The sequence below is a fragment of the Spea bombifrons genome, chromosome 6 (genome assembly GCF_027358695.1).
Source record: "Spea bombifrons isolate aSpeBom1 chromosome 6, aSpeBom1.2.pri, whole genome shotgun sequence".
NCBI classification, from domain to species: Eukaryota; Metazoa; Chordata; class Amphibia; order Anura; family Pelobatidae; genus Spea; species Spea bombifrons.
In genome coordinates, this window is record NC_071092.1 from 36,498,981 (window position 1) to 36,505,170 (window position 6,190).

Genomic DNA, 6,190 nt, shown 5'->3' on the forward strand with positions numbered 1-6,190 from the left:
CCGTAACAATGGTGTCTGATGGTCTTTTGATCTATGCATGTGCTTGAAATCTGCTAACACAATGCATAAATTCCAAGTACTGTTTCATTGCATAAATAAATGCTTTTCTAAAGATGTCCAAGAGAATGCCTTGGGTACATACTGTATTTGCCAAGTCAGATTACGGTATATATTTAAACATGGGTGTGGGTGGACTACCAATAATTAGATCAATTATACAAGCCTAGTCTGGCCTGTGGAATATCATTTACTGTCTGTGTATTTAATTTTATTATTCATTAAACATTTTTGCCGTGTCAGGTTTAAAAAGAGTTTGATGATTTTCAGGCAGATGTAAACATTACGGAATTGACCCTTTCAGTGCCAGGCAAATGAGCAGCACTTTGCAGTGCAGTGAAAAGTGACCCACTTTCTGTGTTTATCAGATTTAGCGATGGATCTGGTAACCCGCATTGTAAGTGTATGTTGGGTCATCTGCATTCTGAAGTTATAATGCTTAATTAAAAATAAGTTTTGGTTGCCAGTATGTGATTTTGCAATCACCAACTTATTAGCTATGTCACTTTATCCACTTAGACTGAATATTGAGCCTATATGGGCAGTTAGCTTACCACTGGTGAGCCAGTAATAGACATATAATGTAGCTTTGTATATAATTATAGATGTTTTACCTTTATTATGTCTCTACCCTTTCATCAACTTAAATTGTGGACAGCTACACTATCCCTCTCTCCTCTGTCATTGGTATCGGTCTCCGATCCGTACATGTCCTTCGGTGCCCTTAACTAGGATAGTGTCCCTTTTTGCCGCTGTAGCAATCTGTGCTAGTTACGGTGGCTTCCCTTATGTCACTGCGCCAGCTGTCTGTACTAGTCATATCTCTGGCCCTCGTAATCTGCTTGCTGGGGGAGTGGGCTGTTTACTCACATTGGGGAGCCCATCTGTTAAATCCTCATGTAACCAATTGGATGGTATTAGAGAACGAGCTATCCTGGGTAATCCTGCTCTTGCTCTGCTGTGGATACACAGGGATAACCTAGCGGCTGCTAATCAACTCTATTAGGAGGCAGGAGCTCAATCCGATTTGCTGTTCTGCATGCTGATTTTATTCTGGAAAAGAGAAAAGCAGTGATTGAAAACGAGCTTGTGTTTAATGGTTGCAATGATGGGTTACAAACCCTACCTAAACTTCTCTGGTGTTTAAGAGGTTAAGCCAGTTATGCTCTTCTATCTTTTTTTTGCTGACAGCTCTTAATATGTAAAAGAAAAAGCTTCGTATCATAGTGCATGCTCGGCATGGTGCGGGTGTTCTGTAGTGTGCTTTTTGTCACCCTCCTGGTTCTGTGCTCTTCTGGCCCTGAGTATAATTCTGTTAATGGATGGGGGGGAGTTCCTTCTCTCCCAGACAAGCCATGAGTGGCATCAAGGGGGGGGAGTGCATCTCACAGCAGTCTACATCTTCAGAGTTCAAGGTCATTTAATGTGACATTGTATTTATATTAACCATCAATTCTAGTAAGCGGCACATCGGTTTTTGTATTTGCTCTTTCCCCTCCACCCTATGCAATTAGCGGGTTTCCGAAGCATTCGGATGATCTTTGGATACCCAAGCAGCCCACGCCAATTCTGTGAGCCCCATCACTATATGAATCTATAGGGTAATGATTGCTATAGGGTAATGATTGCAGAAGAAACGTCTTGTTTTCATGGTATTTGGGATGAATGGGATGCCCCAGTAGTGGATGTTACCAGGATGTAAATCCACCCTGCATGAGTTTATTCTTATCTTTGCCCCGCATGGGAAATAATTCTTGTGATGTCAATGTTTGTTGAGTAGTGTCAACTTTATTGGCAGTTATTGCTTCACATCCTAGCTGACTGCTTCTTCTGCTGGACCAAGGCCAGCGATTTGACATCAGCAAGTGATTTGCTACCACAACAGTAAAAATCACGCTGACTGTTCCTTGAAGAGCAATTTTCACATACTGGCAATGTATCTGTTTACTCTCCTTAAAAAAAAGGAGGAAAAATAATAACTCCTCGGACGAAGGAATGCATAAACTCTGTTGTTCCAACGTCTTGCAAACCTTAGGACCTCTTGGGTAAGTATGAGTATAACAGCATAGAAAGCTCCGTGTTTAGGCCCCTATCAGATTGCGGTAATGGAAAACTATTCCGGAAGACCTGGACCCCCTATGCCAATGAAAAGGAAGACAAAATGGGACATCTGTCTGATAGAAAGAACCAGCATTTTATTTCAGAGATCAGTGAAGCAAATAGCATTTGTTTAACGGATCCTTTCCTTTCAGCTAAATTGGCATTTTTTCAAGTTATTTTAAGTTATTTTACCATATATGGCCTGCTGACTTTGGCATACATGTACATACATGGGGGGGGGGTGCTCACGCTCATATAACTATTAATTAGTCCAATAATGAACCTATCAGTGACCTGCTCCTTGCTACTTACACACTAGATTGCTGAAGAGGTTAACACACTGTATCACTAAATGTGGTGGAGGTGCCCAGAGAAGCTTGGGGAGCGTTCCAGTCCTATATTAATGTGAAATACATACTGGAGTCAATCTTCCAATTTACCGCATGTAAATAAGAGTTGCACATTGGTTTTCGTACAAATGTGTTTTTAAGCCGAATTTTACCGTTTCATACATTTGTTATCCAAATAATGTTCAAATAATTAACAAATTAATGCAACATTGGGGGAAAAAAGAAACGACAAATGAATGCCAAATACGAAAATCTTCATTCGTTTGTTCGGCGCTGTGGCTGCCATGTTAATTACACTCAGAGGAGGAGAATACAAAATATTGGACAAATTTCGTCCAAACCGAAGACTTCGAAAAAAAAAAAGTTGCCACAAAACGAACACAAACTTTCCAACTGACTCTACTAAAATTAAAAGCGGTTTCAGGGCCCACAGACAATAAATTACCTGCTGGAGGCGAAATCATTGGATCGGCCACGTGGGAAATCCATCGAGCGCCAGCCAGCCAGACTAGGTCTAGTAAAGCGACGATTTTAGTCAATGGTAGTTGAGCTCCCATTGAAATTAACAGGCGCAGTAGCAGCCAATCACGTGTATGATATCTAAACACTGGCGTTGTGCTAGCATACATATGATTGGCTACTGTTTTAGCGCCTTCAATGGGCGTGCTACTGAGCATGTGCAAGACGTTTAGCTACTAATGTTTCCTGTTACTGTTAATGACAGAAGTATCATTTTCCAACTCCAGTAACTAAAAGAATGGCGGCTCTGGCCAGCATGCAGTAAAATACATCGGCGTCCATGCAAAATAAACTCCAACATGCATTCAAAATAAAAATAAATTTCTTTAAATTTTAAGGATAACGACTCAATCATGTAAAAATAGCATGTAATTTAATATTAACGAGGATTCCCTTAGAGATAAGTTTTCTGATATGTTTGAAAAATATTTAAAAAGCACCTAGAAAAAAACTGGAATGCTAGTTGAAGGAACATATGTATTAGGATAAGAAGTTTGGCATTATGTCTATTTGGAATATTGTGTATCTTTTTATAACCTTCATGTAACAAAACCCTGATAATGAAAGTCACTAGTAGCTGGTCCCTAAAGTAAATGACTAAAATAAATGAGTAAATGAGTGAGGTGCGTTAGAGTGCGTTTGATTTAGTTTTTAAGTTTGTAGGTGCAAGTGTGTGTGTTACAATGTGTAAGTGTGTGCATGTTAGAGTGAGCGTGTGTAAGTATGCATTTCTGCTAGTGCACATGTAGGTTACGCAGAGGAAGGCAAGGGGCCTGCAGGGTACTTGGCTTTACCCCCTTGGGCCATAAGCATACCTGGGAACTTCTGGGCTCCAGCTACCCGGAGCCTTCCCTTGCAGCCAGGACTGCACACTGACGTAAGTGGGCCGTCAGCAGTGGGAAACACCCCCATTTAAAGGAAAATGGGCGGGGAGAGGGGTGTGCTCCTGCGATCTGGAGGATTCGGGTCTTGACCCAGAGAACCGGAAAAGGGGTGCTCACACGGCAATCTCCGGGTCAAACCCGGAGAGTTCCCAGGTATGGCCATAAGGTGCCAGCCCTCTCCTTTAAGTAACAGATACAAAGCAAAAAAATTAACCAAACATTCACTTTAAAGGGAAACGCGAACCAATTTTATTTACTTTTGCTATAAGATTAAAAATATGTTTTAAAAAATATTGTCCCATTTCTTTTTAAACCGTTCTAGTTCTTGCATAATACAATGTTTTCAGGCAACTGCATATTAGCCATTTGTATGCGTGTCAGCTCTTTCAGTTTATCCCAATCTAAATAAACAGCCTTACTCCTTATCATACTGCCTTGTGGTAAACGATGGCTGAGTCTTACTTACCCAGCCGGACACTCTGACTAATGCAAGTCTATGGAGGAAAGGACTTCATTGCATTGCCTTACAGAATCATCTCAATGTGGTGTTTGAGCAGGAAAGTTATTGGAACAAATGGAGATAAAACTATGTGTTAATCTAAATTTCTGTAAACAGAACTGTAGTTAATGTTAAAGGAAAAAAATTTTCCCTCGATTTAAATTGCAGTTAATAAAATGAATAATCAATTTTAACATATATATATATAATTTTTTTTTTTTTTTACCTTTGGTGGCTCTCCATTGTAGGCCCTGTTTACGTTCGCTTCTCCATTTGAGATATCCAGGGCTGCCATCACATGTTCACCATAAGTGACATAAGAGAAAAGGAATAAAAAAGTGACTGGTCTGCAGGCTATAATGCTGGGCACTACATGCTGCAGATAGCAACCAAGTTACTCTACAGTTGATCCTGAGAGAGTAACGGTGGGTAAAGTTCTACCCATTCCTGCTATACAAAGAATACAAATCTCATCAACACACACAGTCTACTGGCCAAACCAGGGGGGAGCAATGGGCCAATCCCCCCTCTTACACACTGACATAGTCAGAGGCATGCTCTGGGAGTAGGGGTAAAGAGCTAAGTCCTCCTAACCAATAGGAGGAGGCAGGATCATGCAACAGTGCGTTGCCTGACCCCACGGGGCTAATGCGGCAGCTACAAGACAGGCTTCGGCTTCGCAGGATAAGTGAGCTGCATGTATTTTTGTATCTGCCTAGGTGTCTTAGTGTCTGCCTGGATATTTTGGTGTGTGCCTCTGTTAGTGTGTGTCTGGGTATGTTAGTGTTTGCCTGGGTACCTTAGTGTGTGTGTATATGGGTATTTTAGCATGTGAACATGTGTCTTTGGGTACGTTTAGTATGTGTGTGTTTGGTTGTGTTGGTTTGATTCTCTGAGTGTGATGCATGCATGTCTGAGTGTGTATGTTAGTGTGTGTGAATGTGTGTTAGTGTTGAGTGTTTGTGTGTGTTAGCGCTGAGTGTGTGTTAGTGCCGAGTGTCTAGTTGTGTTGGTGTAAGTGTCTGGATGTGTATGTTAGTGCCAAGTGTTTCATTGTGTTGGTGTGAGTCTGTGTGTTAAGTGTCTAGTTGTGTTGGTGTGTCTGTGTGCATGTGTTAGTGTCTGGATATGTGTGTCTGGTTGTGTGTTAGTGCCAAGTGTTTCGTTGTTTTGGTGTGTGTGTTAGTGCTGAGTGTTGTCTTGGTGTGAGTCTCTGTGTTAGTGCTGAGTTACTAGTTGTGTTGGTGTGTCTGTGTGCGTGTGTTAGTGTCTGTATGTGTGTGTCCGTGTTAGTGCCGAGTGTGTAGTTGTGTTAGTGTGAGTGGATGTGTGTGTCAGGGTGTGTGTTAGTGTGACTGCCCCTCCCAATGTCAGGCTCTGGATCTGGCCCTGACACAGTCTGCACTCTGACATGATGTTTGGATTGTGTGGGTCTATCAGATAATTAATAAAACTAAGTAAGCATTTACTGCCCTGCATTGGTATTTGAAATCTATAAACTCATCCATGGGAATTGGTTACTCGGTTTCATGTCAGACATTCTGCACTGGAGCACTTTACAGATGCTGGCCATGGGAAGTGAATGCGCCTCCTGTAGAAATGGCTGTACCCTCTGATTCCCTAAATAAATTGGTGATTCATGTCCATGAAGCAGTATACCTTTTGGTTACAATGGGTAGAATAGTTACATTTTCTCTTAAATATCTTTCCATAGATTGTTGTTGAACCCCATCTAACAGACAAGGTCTAACCCTGACCGCAGGTGAGAGAGTAGGCTACCT